The sequence below is a fragment of the Ovis aries genome, chromosome 16 (assembly GCF_016772045.2).
Source record: "Ovis aries strain OAR_USU_Benz2616 breed Rambouillet chromosome 16, ARS-UI_Ramb_v3.0, whole genome shotgun sequence".
Taxonomy (NCBI): domain Eukaryota; kingdom Metazoa; phylum Chordata; class Mammalia; order Artiodactyla; family Bovidae; genus Ovis; species Ovis aries.
Genome location: NC_056069.1, coordinates 35,061,847 through 35,080,661, shown reverse-complemented (window position 1 = coordinate 35,080,661; position 18,815 = coordinate 35,061,847). Strand labels below are relative to the sequence as shown.

The window sequence follows — 18,815 nt, the reverse complement described above, 5'->3', positions numbered from 1 at the left end:
ATAAAAGTTTAAACATAAATGACAATGAGGTCACAGGTAGTGCTAGTACCAAGTAGGGGTCTGAGAAGCTGTTCCCAAGTCTGAGAGGAGAGTGAAGTAATGAAATAATTGGGACATTCAATCTTGGCCATGGAAGACTTTAGTCCTCTCTCCACCAGGTGTTAATAGTTGAGAATAATGCCAAGACTTTCTCATTACCCACAAAGTAAATTAAAGCCCAAAAGGGGAATAATTTTGCTCCATATGCCAAAATTGCTGTATATTCTGCATATAAATATTATTATTTAAAATATGTTAAAAGATTTTCCCCTCCTTGGGACAAAGAAACATTCTAGATTTCATATGTAGAATTTATATATTGTGTTGGCCAAAAACTTCATTCAGATTTTTAAGATGTTATGGAAAAATCCAAATGAACTTTCTGGCCAACCCAATACTATTTTTGTTGAAAATGAGCAAAGTCTTTGTAGACCATGTTTTGGGTTTAAAAAACTCTACAATTTCTCCTTCATTAGGAGAAATCTGTAGCAATGGCTTAAACCTTAGTTTCTACAAAGCACTGAGATGGTAATGTCTGAATGAATTATAACACACAGATTTAAATTTTTCTTATGGACATCATTAGTATTAAAATAATGAGAGTTTTTCACACATCTGGATTTTATTGATGTTTTAGAAAAACAGATTCAAGAACTAAATGAATGAACCCATAAGACAGTTAAGTGTGAATGTACTTGTTTGCAATTTAAAGTGTTCATTTGGGATGTGGGAAATGATTCATGTGGGAATCTTCCTCACATTATAATACAGTGAGGAAGATTGATATAAGATTGATGCAATTGATATGAGGGAAAAAGTTGCTTCCTATCATGGCTTAGGTCAAATGTCAAATTCAGGAACCCAGAGGTGGATGTTGAGAATGCATAGGGATCTGAGGGCTGGAGGCCCATCTTTCCTCAATGGTGTTTCCCATCCACATTGACAGGATCAGTATCACCATCTGAAGACATACTCAGCATGCTCTTATGACACAGGGCAGGTGGAAAGCAAACACAGGGTGTACTTTACACCCACAAAGGGGTAAAATACTCACTGACCTCTCTTCCGAGAGTACCAGTGCCTAGTCCTATAGTCAGTGTGACCAGCTCAGCCTGGTCTGCCTGAGACCTGCTTCATTTTAGCACCATGTCCCATGCAGCCCTTAGTCCCAGGTGAACCAGGACAGTTGGCCACCTCACCTCTGGTCAAGAGTGTCATTTAAAGTGGTGCCTCTCTTCCTTGAAGGTGCACACCCAACATCTGTAGTGCTTGTTAAGATTCACATCTGGTCTTAATATCTTAGGCTGGGGCCCAAGTTTCTGCATGTCTCACAAGCTCTCAGATGATACTAGTGCTGGCGCTGGTCTGGGGACCACACTTTGAGTATCAGGGTTTAGAGCATACTTTGTGGACTCTTAGAGGTTAGATGGAGACCTTGCTTCACCATTTACCCCATTTATAAATTGAACATCCTTGGTGAAGTGACTTAACCTCACTGAGCCCTGATTTCCTCATCTCTAATAGAGACTGACTATCTTCTAATAGAGATTGACTGAACTATCTTCCTCACAGGGCAGTGAGGATTAACTGAGTTAATTATGAACACAGAAGAAGCACTCAACAATTATTAACTGCTTTTATTGTTAAGATTTCCTGATGACTCAGACAGTAAAGAGTCTGCCTGCAATGTAGGAGACCCGGGTTTGATCCCTGGGCCAGGATGATCCCTGAATAAGGAAACCTCTTTTGTTATTACTGACATTTTATTGTGTGTCACTGAAGTAATCAAAGAGGTGGTTGACACTGAAAACACAAATAAGTTGAAGAAAGTTTCAGGTAAACCCCTAGTTGAAGGAGTCACAAGCACTGGTGTTTTTAAGGCAAATTAGAACGTTTGAGGCAGAGGAATATCACCAGGATGGGAAACAGGATTGACCCATTAGGTAAATCTTAAAACGTGTGTTCACCATAAAACACTAGTCTTTTATATTTTGTTGCACATTCTACTCCATATTCTGAGTTCCCTGGAATGGTAGGCATGTCACAAAAGTCTGAATCTCTGATTCAGGCAGAGGAAATTGGACTCACTAAGCAGTTATATCCATGGGGTCGCAAAGAGTTGGATACAGCCGAATGATTAAGCACAGCAAGCAGTTACGCCCAAGGCTCAACCTTGAGCCCAGCTGGACTTCATGGACTTCATGGCCTGTACTGCCATTTACTGTATGAACTCGAAGAAGTTATACAACAACTTTGAACTTTAGCGTTCTTATGGACCACGGGGATGATAATGCCTACCTCACAGTCCCATATGCGAATCAAAAGTGAAGTGCCTGTGCAGGTCCGGCCCATGTTAACTGCTAAATAAATACTGGCTAGTGTTATAACTCTATCTTTTTGGTATTAAAACAAAAATATTTCAGCCTCATATTCCTTAAGGAAGAAGAGTCATTGGATTGAGTGCTCCTTGGATGTACTGATTCTCAAAAGATAATAAAGCCTTCAGACTTTGATGACCAGATGCTGCTGGTACCTGACTATAAGGTGAGGAGCCATCTAACCTGAATTCCTTGCTCTATTATGAGTGATTTTGAAGCATAACTCATCTTCATTCTTACTCACTGTATCAGGGATACACTTCGATTATTTGTTACAAAGAAAACCATTGTTGGGCCAATGGTCTGTACCTGGATTGTCACTTTTCAAGCACTGGCTGATTTGACCTGTTTTATTACCAGATCTGAACATTTGGATCTGAAAATTAAAATGTATGAAACCAGTGCTAGGGAGTGGCAGTTCCTGGTGGTGGTGGGCCAAGAAAGATGCAGAAATTTTTAGATTTGAGAGCTTGAGACAGTAATGGGCATGTCAGCAGTTAGAGTCAGAACTAATTTATTTATAAATCCTCATTTTGTGTTCAAGACATATTTTCTAAAGCTAAGTCATATTTCTGATGTTGCAAGAAAAAGATCAAAAATACTTAATCCTAAGTCTAAGAAACAAGACTGTTGTCCTATTTAAAATTTGGCAGGCCTATGTCTCAGAAAAATAAAACAGCAGCTCACAAATTCTTCTTTCAAATTACTTGACCAAACCCACATAATGCTTTCTTGCTTCTCATACCTGGATGCCATCAATGGATACAGAACTGGGTTATGAATTAATCTCTCAGTCGGGGGAGGAGCGTTGGTTTGGAATCAGTTCAAATTCTGGCTGTTCTACTGAGGAACAGTGTAATTTTGAGGAACTTATTTAAACTCTCTGATCCTCATTTTCTTTCTTTATGAAATAGCTCTAATCCCTCTTCAAAGAGTATTGGGAGACAAATGATATAATATTCAAAGAGACTCCCATGGAGCTCAGCTCATAGAGAGTCTTTAAAACATATCCATCTTCTTCTCTTCTTCTACCCTTTGCACCTTAATATGCATTGGCTGGTTCCTCATATTGCTGTCTGCCGTCTGCTGCACCTTTGAGATACAAAGTTGAAAGCCTCCTTGTAGGTGTTCATGGTCTGATCTGGGGCATCCCTAGTTTCTGTGTCCCTCAGGTCACTACTGAGCAGGGGGTAAGCTCTTGATCCAGCTATCCTAGAGAACGATATCATCAGCACTCCTTACCTAATATTGATTTGAAATAGTGAGCATAAATCCAAATGTTTCCTGTATACAGTTCTCTGGTGGCCAGGACAGATTGACATGGCCATTGAAAGGTTTTCAGGGATCTTTTGTTTTACCACTTACCAGCTGGGACAGAGCACCTGTCAGTGAAAAACGCTATTGTATTTCAGAAGAATATTTCTCAATTTAGCCAAAAAAGAAAATCGAGGGTCTCACTTTTGAAACTGCATGCTTTTCTTTAAGTAGGTATCATACCATTTGGTTATAACAGTATGGAAGATTTTAGTGCACAATAGCAATAATGTCTTACAGTTTTAAAAACAGATGAATCTAGGAGTTCAATCACACCCTAAAAACCAAGATCTGGACTCATGTTTATCCCAAATTCCTCTAACTCTTGGCAAAGTGGGGCATACAACTTCCTGCTATTTAGTCCTTCATTTTTCATATTTTAGAGCTACTAAAATGTGAAATGTATAAGTTATGAAGCTCACTCTGTTGGAAGCTTGGATCAGTGAGGATAATTTGGTCCTAAACGAATACTCAATAAAATGTACTCATATAGAGTTGAATGAAAGCTTTATTTTTCCCTTAATTCTTCATAAGAATTTAATTTCCTTTGTACACAGCAAACATATGTTTTCCTGTGTTTATGAATAGAAAGAGCACAAGCTATAGAAATAAGTAATTTGAATTTTAGTTAGAATATTTTCTGTTTAATATGGACCATTTTTAAAGCCTTTATTTAAATTTGTTACAGTATTGCTTCTGTTTTTTGTTTTGTTCTTTTGGCCGCAAGACATGTGGGCTCTTAGCACCCTGACCAGGGATCGGTCCTGTGCCCCCTTCACTGGAAGGCAAAGTTTTAGCCACTGGACCACCAGGGAAGTCCCTAGAACCTTATCTTTTTGAGGAAGTAATTATGTGAAAGTTGCTAACATTTTGGGGTTTAATGTTCTTCATCTCTATAATGAGGGTTGGCTAGCAGACTCCAATGGCAATCTCTAACTCTAAACTTTTATAATTCTGTATAAAATCCTCATTTTTTGATCTAAAGTGTGCAGTGGCTAATTTTCATATCTTTTGTTCCTCCTCTGTTGAAATGCATAGAAATTATTCCTAAGAATACATATACAGTTGTTTATTGCATTAGAAAGGAACTTTCTTTATGGTACAGCACAATGTCCTCGTAATGAGTGGGCAATAACTTAAAAATCTGGTAAATTAGCTAGAAAGCTGAACAACCATTGGTGACACCATATAATTGAAATTAAGTCATCAGTGGCCCAACATAATGGGGAAACTGGGAAAAGCTGATATTACATTCTAAGAAAACAAGCTTTTTTTTTTTTTTTTTTTTTACTTCTTCCCTGACAGGCCATAGGGCACAGTAATTGTTCTAGTGTAAAGAAAAGTGTACTTTTCTAAGAGGACAATGAAATATTAGATACAAGCTGTGATTTTCAAAATTTGTAACAATATGTGTGGCATGGGGTCCCACCAGTCAGAAAACACAAAGAATAACCATGGATATAAGCCTTAAAAAACTAAACCACATAGTGGGGAAGAAGACGGTGGGATGAATTTAGAAAGTAGCATTGATATATATATACATTATCATATATAAAACAGGTAGCTAGTGGGAACCTGCTATAAAACACAGGGAGCCTAGCCTGATGCTCTGTAATGACATATATGTGTATAGTTATGACTGATTCGCATTTTTGTTGTACAGCAGAAACCAACACAACATTGTAAAGCAATTATCCACCAATTAAAAAAAACAACTAAAAGCCAAATAAAAGAAAAAACAGCTTACAACTACTTTTACTGTTCCCAATGAGAATAATTTATTTTTCAGCAAATATGTATATCCCCAGTTTGAAAAGAAACAACAAAAGAGGGAAGCATGTGTCTGATTCCTGCCTACTTCCTAGTCCATCTTGTCCCACCTTCCCCTTGCTCTCACTGTCCATCCACATTTGCCTCCTTCCCACCTCTGCCTGGACTGCTCTCCCTGCATCCCTGGACAATGGGTTCCTAATCATCACCCACTCTCTGAGGATATCACACCGTCTCCTGAATCGGCTCTCACAGTCATCTTAGTTATTCCTAGTAATTTCCAGCACATTACCCTGCTTTGTTTTCTTCCCAGCATAGAGTAATAGCTGAAATTCTGTTTTATTTATGTTCAACATTTATTTATTTTCTGTTCACTTCATAAGGGTCTATATAGGACAGACTCGGGCTATCTTGTGGATGCCTGGCAAATAGTAGGTCATTAATATTTCAATAATAATAACATTAATGTGTATGTGCTCAGTTGTACAGTTGTATCCAGCTCCTTGTGACACCATGGACTGTAGTTCACCAGGCTCCTCTGTTCATGGACTATTCCAGGCAAGAATACTGGAGTGGGTAGCCATTCCCTTCTCCAGGAGATCTTCCTGACCCAGGGACCAAACGCAGGTATCCAGCATCTCCTGCATTGGCAGAAGGACTCCTTACGACTGAGTCATCTGGGAAGCCAATAACATTCTTGATAAACCTAAAAACATATGGGCACCTACTGCATGTCAGACTCCACCTAGACTGGCCTTCCCTGATGGCTCAGTCAGTAAAGAACCTGCCTGTAGTACAGGAGACCCGGGTTCGATCCCTGGGTCAGGAAGATCCCCTGGAGAAGGAGATGGCAACCCACTCCAGTATTCTTGCCTGGAGAATCACATGGACAGAGGAGCCTGGTTGGCTATAAACCTTGGGGTTGCAGGAGCTGGATACTGACAGGGAATAAACCACCACCACCCACTTAGATTATCTTCTGAGGTCTCAAATCAACTCTGTGAGATGGATCTTCTTTTTAACAAAGGAGGGGAAAAGAGTCTTCTAAAAGGTTAGAAAAATAACATGCTCAAGATCTCAATGTTCTTATAGGTGTTAACTGAGATTTTAATTTAAACCTCTGAATGCATTCTTTGCTGAACTGCCTTCTAATTAAATATGCCTCCATAATTAATAAATCAAGCAAAACATGTCCATTGCCTTGTATTATCAGAACTATTGGATTATATTAGTCTTTAGTGAGCAATTATTCTTAACATTTTATCTTCATTAAGGAAGTTAAAATGATATTTGCACTCCCTTCCCTAATGAGCCATGTTTCTCTAAGAGAATACATTACTAGGGTGTATCATTTCTTACCATAAACACCAATTTTAAAATATATCACTTTGTACACCCAGGTCACTGTATCTAATATTTTCCTCAGACAGACATTTATAGATTGCATATTTGTGTCCTTACATAACTCGTATGTTGAAACCTTTTTCCTCAACATGATGATATTTGGAGGTGTTTAGGGTCATAACGGTGTAGAGCCGCCATGAATGGCATATTGTTGTTGCTCAATCATGTCTGATTGTTTGCAACCCCATGGACTGCAGCATGCCAGGCCTCCCTGTCCTTCACCATCCCCTGGAGTTTGCTCAAACTCATGTCTATTGCGTCATGGTGCCCTTGTAAAAGAGCACCCCCAGAGAGGCCCCTCGTCCCCTCTGCCTTGTGAGGTGACAGCTAGAAGGCATCGTCTGTGAACTAGAGAGTGAACCCTCACTACACATAGAATCTTCTGGTGACTTGATCTTGGGCTCCCAAGCTCCAGAACTGTGAGAAATAAATTCTGTTGTTTATAAGCCACCTTTCTATGATATTTTCATTATATAGTGACTGAGAGAAAGATGTTGGAACAATGAGGAAGGTCAGATGCTGAAATAGTAAAAAGGTTTTAACAAAAGGATAGATTTCATGAATGTAATTCAGAAGCCAGTAAGTTAGAGGAAAAATAACTAGGAATACTAGATAGTAGATTCCTGTACACAGATAGAGTCTTAGTTTTTGACTTTTGAAAGGTTTCTTAAAAATACCTAAAGGTTTCATAATGGGTCCTGAGAAAGACGACATGATTCTTAAAAATGGAAATTCCAAGGCCCAACCCCAGATCTACTGATTCAGAATCCCCGGGTGGAGGTGGGGGGAGGAAGGAAGAGGTATCCCAGAAGAACATTATATTTAAGCAAATTTGGCAAGACTGAGTCCAAGAATGCTTATTATGTGAGTAATACAGGATGCACAAAGATGATAATGTGAGGCAAGCAAGAAAACTTTATGAAATTATTTACATGAAAGAAAAACATTAAATCTATTTTATTGTATAGATTGTATTGTTACAATACAAATACTGTTGTATTTTTGTTACTTTCCATTGCTTCTCATATAAGATCAGAATTCAGTAACTACTTTAAATGAAAGATTTAAAAATTTAAGCACTCAAAATTTCCATCATCAAATTTTGTTATTGTTGTTGCTCATTTATTGACTCTAAGGGTATATTTCTTTCTTTTACTTATAATGTATGCATGCATGTCTGCAAACGTGTGCACACACACCCTCACACATGTGCACGCACATTCACGCAGTTCCATGGCAGCAAAGAAGCCCTCACATTCCAGATATGTCTTAGTGAAGCATGATGGTTAAGAATTCTCAATATTTTCACGTTACTTGGAACACCAGTAGGTAGGTTACCCTGGCTCCATTCCCAGAATTGAACAGTAGGGGCCTTGTGAAATGCTAAATGATGTGTATAACAGTATTCAGGCACTCTGAGAGCCAATCCGTCAAAACATTTGCTGCTTTGAAAATGTGTTCTTCAAAAAAATGGGCATATGGAACTTATTACGCTGCTTGGTGGAGTTCAGGCAGCAGAGTCCAAAATAAGCATAAAATCCTTTTGAGGACACAATTCTACCTTAAGGTAACAGAGTCTCTAAAACTGTCCTTCCCTGACCTAAAGAGGTATAGAACTCTCACAGGAAGTAGCAGAGTTCCAAATATTTTCCTGGGATTCAAGTGTTAGAACAGCGCAAAAATTGGTAGAAGTTTTGAAAAGACCAAAAAAGTAATATTTAAATAAGAGCTTGGAACATTTGACTTGTTTAAGTAATGATCCCTCAGTTGGTATCTCTTTATCACCCATTTCTTTCATGGTCGTTGGCCCATAATTGTTGTTTAAGAAATATTTGTGAACAAATAAATCTGACATTTTACAGCTACATATTTAAGTAGAGATTAGAATGTGCAGCTACATAGTTGTGGAAATTTGATGGATAAAAGAGAAATTAAATCCTTTAATTTCCACGGAAATAAAAGAAACATTTTAACAAAGAAGAAAATAATCAAAAGAAGGCCCACAATTAGCTTATTCTCATTGTTTTCCCTCCCTGCTGATTTCTGTGACACCTGGATTTAAGAGGATAGACTTTAAACTTTTTTTTTTACATGTCCTTATATAATTGAAATAGTGAAATATCAAAGGAAGCTAATTGATAGAATTTATGAAGGATTACCTTACTTTGAACCTGCGTAACATAATGTGTGCTGTACGAGGTGTTAAAAGAAAACCTGTGCTTCTTTTTCGTTAGCAGAAAAGACAAAAAAATGTTATTATCAGTCATTGCAGACAGCAAGAACAGAATTTAGGTTTCGAAGCTGAAAAGCCTCAAACTCCTTGCTGTGTTTTATTATGCATAACTGAAATTCTTCACAGTTACAAAAGTGTAAACTCCTCCTGATTGCATCAATATGTACTTGGAACAGGGAGGCCTGGAGACCACTCATTGTGAAGAAACTCTGCAGCTACATTTTGATTTGCTTTGAAGGAATAAAAGTAAACCGAGAAAGGGTGCTCTTCTGTGAAAGCCATGCAGGCATCTCATTTCTACCTTCTTGTGAATCATAAGGTGAATTCATTTGCCTTGAAAATCTCCTTCATCTGAAATTTCTTGACAGTCAGAGACAGTCCCTTCTCAGCATGTTTGAGCACTCAAAGAGCCTTGCCTGGACTGCTCTTGATGGTTTAAATTCTCCCAATGCAATGCGCACTTCTGCCCATTACCTTATTTTTCACCATTTCAGGATTCGTCTTTTATATTTTATGACTGCTTCCTTCTTGGGATTTTTTTTTTCCAGGAAAAATGACAAGAATGATCCACATAAGTCCATAAGAGAGGTTGTAAAATAAACATTATACCATGCGTGTGGGGTAAAAAAAAAAAAAAACAAAAAACTAGAAATGGCTGTTCTCACTTTCTGGCACTTACACACATGGCCATCTGTTTGAGGGCTGTTTTACTTGGCTCTTTCCCAACATTTATGTAACTGGCCGATTGAAAGGAAATGACATCACCAAGTTTCCTGAAGACTATCACTGGAGCCACAAAAAAGTTAGGAAACAAATTGCTTAGTAAAGAGAAAGATGTTTTTCAAATGTCTCTTTTCTCTTCCATTTCTTTCTTTCTTTTTTCCTAGCATTTCTAACAAGATTTTTCCCTACTTCTGCACCTTCTGTGTTAATATTTTCAATGTCTGCTTTAGGGCTTCTCCTCTTTGAATTATGAGGCATTAAGAGGGGAAAAAAATTCTCTTCTTTGGGTTCACATGATATGATCATAACATGTTGAAAAGTAAGGAGCTCTCAGACCCCCCTAAAATCCAGTAATAGATTTGATTGACTTCTTCTCTCAAATGACAGCAGATTTTTGAACCTGTAAATCTAGGCTTTGAAAAGATCTGAAGTAGTTCTCACAAGACCTGAATTTTTTAGCTACCAACTTTCTCTTACAGTTTGACACATAGAGCATGATGGGATGAAGAGGAACATTTGGAAAGTATATCATATTTGTTGGCAACACCAAGATATCAGAGGTAGGAATGATAGAGGTTTTTATATTAACAGCATAGCTTATAGGTCCTCTTATCCCAGTATCCAGTAATTGGCACCACTGGACCAAGGGGGCCTTTCATCTGATTCCAAAATGAAGCCATCTCTAGGGGAAGTCTAGCAGCTATTTTTAAGGCTCACAATTGGATGGAAAACGTATTAAGTATTAGAGGAAATTAAGTGTATCTGCTTAATATTTTCTCAGGAGTTCAGAGCACAAGATTATCTAATCAAGGGCCTCTTTAAGCCTCTATGTTAAAAACTTTGGAATTTTAAATGCCATATATCATTCCAGTGGGCTTCCACTTATGGTCTCCTGTAATATTGGACTGTTGGAGCTGCGTCGTCCTGAATCAGCATTCTTCCAGCTGGGACGGAAGCATTAGTTTGAAAGTGTGCCTTTTTGACATTACCTGGATTGGTTTGAAACTCACCTCCCCACCTCCCTGTCCTCCCATCTCTTTTCCATCCATCATCATCATGGATAGTGGATTTTGCTACTGCCCCACCCCGAATGCCTTTGCCAGGTGATGCATCCATCCTTCAGGTATTTGGGGTTCTTCCTGGAGAATTGTCAGTAGTTGATGGGAGCTACCTGCTGGGGCTGTGACAGTGTCACCCTTCCCCTCACCCTCCTATTTGGCCAATGATTGACAGGTTTAGATATATAAAATTCTTGAGGGGCTCCTCTGGTGGCTCAGTGGCAAAGAATCTGTCTGCCAGTGCAGGAAACATGGATTTAGTCCCTGGTCTGGGAAGATCCCACATGCTGTGGAACAAGTACTCAGTTGCTCTAGAGCCTGGGAGCTGCAACGACTGAGCCCATGTGCTACAACTACTGGAGAGTACATGCCCTAGGGCCCATGCTCCACGACAAGAGAAGCTTTTTCCTAATAAGGTCTGGAAAGGTTTTCCTTTCCTGTAACAAGTCACATATATCTGAAGCCCTGTCATAGACTCAGTTTTTTAGGGTCTCCTACCCAAGGCGTGGATTTCCCAGTGCACAAGTGGTAAAGAACCTGCCTGCCAATGCAGGAGACTTAAGAGATGTGGGTTGGAGCCCTAGGTTTGGAAGATCCCCTGGAGAAGGAAATGGCAACCCACTCCAATATTCTTGCCCTGAGAATTCCCATGGACAGAGGAACCTGGAGGGCTACAGTCCATGGGGTCACAAAGAGTCAGATATAAATAAAGTGACTTAGTATAGCATAGCATCCAAGGCACGCTGATGATCAATAATGATATCCAAACAATGAGACAATTCCAAGAGCAATTCTATTGAAGTCAAAAGCATGAGAAAAGTCCCTATCAAGGTTTATACAGCAAGACAAATGGAGAAATTGGGAGGTTATCAGTCAGCAGCAGCATCTAAAGAAACCAAAATTTAAGGTAAGACTGTAAGAAAAAAGAAATCATCAGTGATAGGTTACTTGAAGGATTTTAAAGAATCTGGTGGAGACTACAGAGACAGATAAAAAATGTTGGATTAAAAAAATGCTAACACATATGAATGAAAAAACTTTGGAAACATAGAGAAGTAGAAAAATAATATCAGAATCACCTGGAATCCTACTATCCAGATATAATTATTTTAGATATATTTCATTACAGTTTCTTTCTATCATTTATCTATGTTTGTATTTTGTTCATATGTATTAATTTACATACATTTATGCACTGGGAATTGCTACGTATACAATTTAATATCCTGTATTTTCTTCTTGAATGTTACTACTAACTTTTCATGTCATGTAGTACTCTGGAAATCCTGTTTTCAATGCCTACAGAACATAAATTCTATAGATTGACTATAATACGTACTTACTGTCAGAATTTGGGTTTGCTAGCAATTTCCTGCTGTTTACAATACTGCTATAAGGAATAATAAGCTTGTACATAAATCTTGATGTTCATTTTAGATTTTCATTTATAGATTATACTAATAGTATACTATATTATACTAATAGTAAAACTATTAGGTCAAGTGCATGCAAATTTTGAATAAATTGTCAACTTATGTTCTGATTTTTGGCCAACATACTGGCAGTTATTTTCCAAAAAGGATGTGCCAATGTGCAATTACGCTAATAAAAATTCCGTTGTGCAGTGCTATTGCCAAATTCCATATGCAAATTAAATAGAAGCAAATTTAGTGAATTTTATAGTAAACAATATAATCATTTTTTTCTTTGTGTATGTATGTTGTTTGGACCTTGTTTCCTCTTGCGTAAAGATGAAAACAGTTTTGGTTGTTAATTTTAAAATAAACGTGTTCCTAGGAAGCAACCTAAGTATCCATAGATGGATGAATGGATAATAATACCATTTGCAGCAACGTGGATAGGCCTAGAGATTATCATACTAAGTATGCCAGACAGAAAAAGACAAGCATCATATGATATTGTTTATATGTGGAATCTAAAAAAAAATTGATACAAATGAACTTATTTGCAAAACAGAAATAGCCTCATAGACATAGAAAAGAAATTTATGGTTACCAAAGGGAAAAAGTGGGGGAGGGATAAATGAGGAGTTTGGGATTAAAACATACACACTATGACATATAAAAGAGATAACCATAACTACAAGGACCTACTGTATAGCACAGGAAACTATACTGAATACTGAATATCTCATAATAACCTATAATGGAAAAGAATATAAAGAAATATATATACACATTGTGTGTGTGTGTGTGTATATATATATATATATATATATATATATATATGTAACTGTTTCCCTTCGTTGTACATCTGAAACTAACACAACATTGTAAATCAACTATATTTCAATAAAATTTTAAAACATATGTTTATAAAAGATAAAAAGCATGTTCTTGATTTTTTCCTTTTTAATATGCCTTATTAAGGTCTACAGAAAAATACTCCAATGAAACCCTAGGTTTCAAAAACATGAAAACAAACTGTTGATGAGGGAGGAGGGAAGAAAAAGATGGTCGACTGGGTCACTGTTTTGGGAGACATGAGCCCAGCACAAATGAATTTATTTACTCCACTAGAGGAAATTGATTCTTTGCTCAACTTGAATTGTCTTGATACACTGACCTACTATATTACATACACATCTACCGTATGCCTGGTCTTGTGGATATTTCATCCCCAAATGAACATTACTTGTACCTGAGTAATTGAGGAATTGTGAACAAAATCACAGAACCTGATAACAGTGAAAGCATAAAAGTCAGTCTGGTATATGCAAATTTAACATAATGTGCAAATATCACATGGATGAAGAATCAAGCCAGCAACTGGAGGGTAGCTCTTGGGACTGAAAGAGGAACCGTGGAAGGAGGGGCGGGTACTAACAACTCTGCAGTGCTGGACAAGCAGGGAAAGAGACTGAACCATTTCTGGTTCTCGTCTACCTCCCCAAATGTCTCTTGTGGAATCAGATCTGGTATGTTTCTGATTTTATAATGCACCAAGTGACACTCTAGGTAAAGATGCAATGTTATAATGGTTAATTCACTCATTAATAAGTATGCTATTATATAGCCACAGTTTCCTTTATGTATTTGATTTATAATAGTAAGCAAATAGTATTTGATTTACTGTACATGCATGTTTTTGTTGTATGTATACATTTGGATTTGTGGGCATGTGATTTCAATAACAAACTGGCATTTTTCCATTTTTAACAAATTATAGGTTTTGGCAACATGGAGTCTAAAGAAAGAACAAAGGAATGAACACATAAGAGAAACAAATAGCAGAGGAGATGTCTAGAATGATTGGGAAGGAGTAGAAAGGCAGAGGAAGGGGTCAGGACGTGGGCCTGGCAGACTCTGCCAAAGTGAACGTTTTGATAAGAAACAGATCCAAGCTCTCTATACCCAATAAGTCACTTTCCATTTGATGTTGCTTTGACACTCAAGTTCCTCAGTGGTTGAGGTACTTCAACCAGTGCCCTGATTCTGGTTTCCTTTCTCTCTCTCTCTTTTTTTTCTTTTAAATATGCTGCTGTTTACTTTTAAGAAAATTGTATCTTGTCTTAATACTTTGATATGTATAAACATCATAAAATATACATTTTACCATATCACTTTAATGAAATACTTTTTATTTAAAAAATTTTTTATATTTACTATTTATTTTAGACTGTGCTGGGTCTTAGCTGCAGTGTGGGCTTTTCTGTAGTTGTGGTGAGTGGGGGCTACTCTCAATTTGTGATGTATGGACTTCTCATTGCAGTGGCTTCTCTTGTTGTGGAGCATGGGCTCCAGGGTGCACGTGGGCTCAGTAGTTTCCACTCGTGGGCTCTAGAGTACACACTCAATAGCTTGGCACAGAGGCTCAGTTGCTCTGTGGCACGTGGGATCTTCCCAGACCAAGGATGGAACCCATGTGTCCTGCATTGGCAGGCAGAGTCTTTAACACTGAACCACCAGGGAAGCCCCTATTGGAATACTTTTTACAAACAAAATACAATTTGAGGTATTGTAGGTTTTTTCTGTATATCAAAAATAATCTGACTCCAATTTTTTTTTCTTAAGGTTTAAAAAATTATTCTTTTTTAGACTGTAAAAGATCTTGGGAAACAGAATTTTAGTTTCCCAACCAGGGATTGAACCTATATCCCGTGCATTGGAAGCACAGGATAAGTCCTTACTGGACCACTAGAGAAGTCTTTGACGGCATTTTAGTTTTAGTGAAGTGAAGTCGCTCAGTCATGTCCAACTCTTTGCGGCCCCATGGACTGTAGCCTACCAGGCTCCTCCCTCCATGGGATTCACCAGGCAAGAGTACTGGAGTGGGTTGCCATTTCCTTCTCCAGGGGATCTTCCCGACCCAGGGATTGAACCCTGGTCTCCCGCATTCCAGGCAGATGCTTTAACCTCTGAGCCACCAGGGGAGCCCTGGCTAGCATTTTAGTTTTAAAAATCTGTTAAATCCAGTCAAGTGATATTGGCTTTAAATTGTTTCACTTAAACAGTCTGCTCTGGTATCAGGCAGAGCTCTGTTAACGACTGTCCTTTGTTCTTGCCCTTTCTTGTCTACTTAAGAGTTAAAATACGAACCCCATGAAGTATTTAATTCCCTGGATAGTTATTCCTATGCCACACTGAACCGTGTAAACTTTCACATTCTCTAACTCGTAATATAGAAATTTGATATGCTTTAAATCTGAATTTGGGACTGCTAATATCTAATGGCCACCTCATACGAAGAGTTGACTCATTGAAAAAGACCCTGATGCTGGGAGGGATTGGGGGCAGGAGGAGAAGGGGACGACAGAGGATGAGATGGCTGGTTGGCATCACTGACTCGATGGACGTGAGTCTGAGTGAACTCCGGGTATTGGTGATGGACAGGGAGGCCTGGCGTGCTGCGATTCATGGGGTCGCAAAGAGTCGGACACGACTGAGCGACTGAATTGAACTGAACTGAACTGAATATCTAACAAGTGTGCACCATCCTTTATCAATTCCCTAAATTTTATTTCTACAGATGGAAATTTTTTTATTTTTTTTAATGTCAGGGGGTAGATTTAGGTGGGTTTCCCTGGTGGTTCAGTGATAAAAACTCCACCTGCCATGTAGGAGCTGCAGGAGACATTTGAACCCTGGGTCAGGAAGATCCCCTGGAGGAGGAAATGGTAACTCTGTAGTTTTGCCTGGAGAATCCCATGGACAGAGGGGCCTGGTGGCCTACAGTCCATGAGGTCGCAAAGAGTTGAGCGTGACTGAGCACACACATGCACACACACACTCATGTGTGGAATGCACATTCCACAGCACGTGTGGAATGACCGTTTGGGAACACTGGGGTTGCAAAGAATCAGACATTAGGGTTGTAAAGTTTTGGACATGACTGAAGTGACTTAGCCGCATACCTTTAGGTGGTAATTCATGAGGCTATTGCTGACTTGTACATGAACTTTAAAGCCAGTTGGTCGCTGGATTCTTTAGTGTAAGGAGTGATTACAGATGATATCTGAGACAGGCACTATGATTCCAAAAGTGCCTGATTTTCCACCTTTTCCTCTCAAGATGTAGTAATGGATACAACCACTTTAAATAACTGGTGAAACAAAATCACATCTATGGGTATTTTAAACATTTTTGTGTAAAGATTTTAATGAGACAAAACCAAAAGCTGGTTCTTTGAGAATATAAAATAAAATAGACAAACCATTAGCCAGACTCATCAAGAAAAAAGGGAGAAGAATCAAATCAATACAATTAGAAATGAAAATGGAGAAATCATAGCAGACAAAAAGGATCATAAGAGACTACTATCAGCAACTATATGCCAATAAAATGGACAACTTGGAAGAAATGGATGAATTCTTAGAAAAGTATAACTTCCCAAAACTGAATCATGAAGAAGTAGAAAATCTTAACACACACAACACAAGCACAGAAATTGAAACTGTAATCAAAAATCTTCCAACAAACAAAAGCCCAGGACCAGATGGCTTCACAGGTGAATTCTACCGAAAATTTAGAGATAGCTAACACCTATTGGAGGAGAAGGCAATGGCAACCCACTCCAGATGGAGGAGACTGGTGGACTGCAGTCCATGGGGTCGCTAAGAGTCAGACATGACTGAGCAACTTCACTTTCACTTTTCACTTTCATGCACTGGAGAAGGAAATGGCAACCCACTCCAGTGTTCTTGCCTGGAGAATCTCAGGGACGAGGAAGCCCGGTGGGCTGCCGTCTATGGGGTCACACTGAGTTGGACACAACTGAAGCGACTTAGCAGCAACACCTATCAGACTCAATGGATGTGAGTTTGAGTGAACTCTGGGAGTTGGTGTTGGACAGGGAGGCCTGGCGTGCTGCAATTCATGGGGTCGCAGAGAGTCGGACATGACTGAGCGACTGAACTGAACTGAACACCTATCCTACTCAAACTCTTCCAGAAAGTTGCAGAGGAAGGTAAACTCCCAAACTCATTCTATGAGGCCACCATGACCCTAATACCAAAACCAGACAAAGATGCCACAAAAAAAGAAAACTACAGGCCAATATCACCGATGAACATAGATGCAAAAATCCTCAATAAAAGTCTGGCAAACAGAATCCAACAACATATTAAAAAGATCATACATCATGACCAAGTAGGCTTTATCCCAGGGATGCAAGGTTTCTTCAATATTTGCAAATCAATCAATGTGATATACCACATTAACAAACTGAAAGATAAAAACCACAGGATTATCACAATAGATGGAGAGAAAGCCTTTGATAGAATTCAACACCCATTTATGATTAAAAACTCTCCAGAAAGCAGGCATAGAAGGAACATACCTCAACATAATAAAATCCATATATGATAAACCCACAGCAAACATTATCCTCAATAGTGAAAAGCTGAAAGCATTTCCCCTAAAGTCAGGAACAAGACAAGGGTGCCCACTCTCACCACTACTATTCAATATAGTTTTGGAAATTTTAGCCACAGCAATCAGAGAAAAAAAGGAAAGAAAAGGAATCCAGATTGGAAAAAAAGAAGTAAAACTCTCACTGTTTGCAGATGGCATGATCCTCTATATGGAAAACCCTAAAGACACAACCAGAAAATTACTAGAGCTAATCAGTGAATATAGTAAAGTTGCAGGATATAAAATTAATACACAGAAATCCCTTGCATTCCTATACACTAGCAATGAAAAAACAGAAAGAGAAATTAAGGAAACAATCCCATTCACCATTGCAATGAAAAGAATAAAATATTTAGGAGTAAATTTACCTAAAGAAACAAGATCTATACATAGAAACTATAAAATACTGATGAAAGAAATCAAAGATGACACAAATAGAAGGAGAAATATACCATGTTCATAGATCGGAAGAATCAATATATTGAAAATGAATATACTACCCAAAGCAATCTATAGATTCAATGCAATCCTTATCAAATTACCAATGGTATTTTTCACAGAACTAGAACAAATAATTTCACAATTTGTATGGAAATACAAAAAACTGCGAATAGCCAAAGCAATCTTGAGAAAGAAGAATGGAACTAGAGGAATCAACCTGCCTGACTTCAGGCTCTACTAAGAAGCTACAGTCACCAAGACAGTATGATACTGGCAAAAGGACAGAAATATAGATCCATGGAACAAAATAGAATGTTCAGAGATAAATCCACACATGTATGGACACTTTATCTTTGACAAAGGAGGCAAAAATGTACAAGGGAGAAAAGATAATCTCCTTAACAAGTGCTGGGAAAACTGGTCAACCACCTGTAAAAGAATGAAACTAGAACACTTTCTAACATCATTCACAAAAATAAACTCAAAATGGATTAAAGATCTAAATGTAAGACCAGAAACTATGAAACTCCTAGAGGAAAACGTAGGCAGAACACCCTCTGACAAAAACCACAGCAAGATCCTC

The 18,815-nt window shown here is 38.3% G+C and overlaps 1 long non-coding RNA gene across 1 annotated transcript in view; it reads left to right on the top strand.

Annotated features, from left to right (window-relative positions):
• The window catches only part of LOC132657918 (uncharacterized), a 45,419-nt gene extending 32,151 nt beyond the window's left edge, over window positions 1–13,268 (top strand). Inside the window, exons 3-4 of the long non-coding RNA XR_009596718.1 lie at window positions 2,463–2,583; window positions 9,315–13,268. This is a non-coding gene — a long non-coding RNA (uncharacterized LOC132657918). The remainder of the gene's footprint in view (window positions 1–2,462; window positions 2,584–9,314) is intronic.
• Window positions 13,269–18,815: the final 5,547 nt, after the last annotated feature.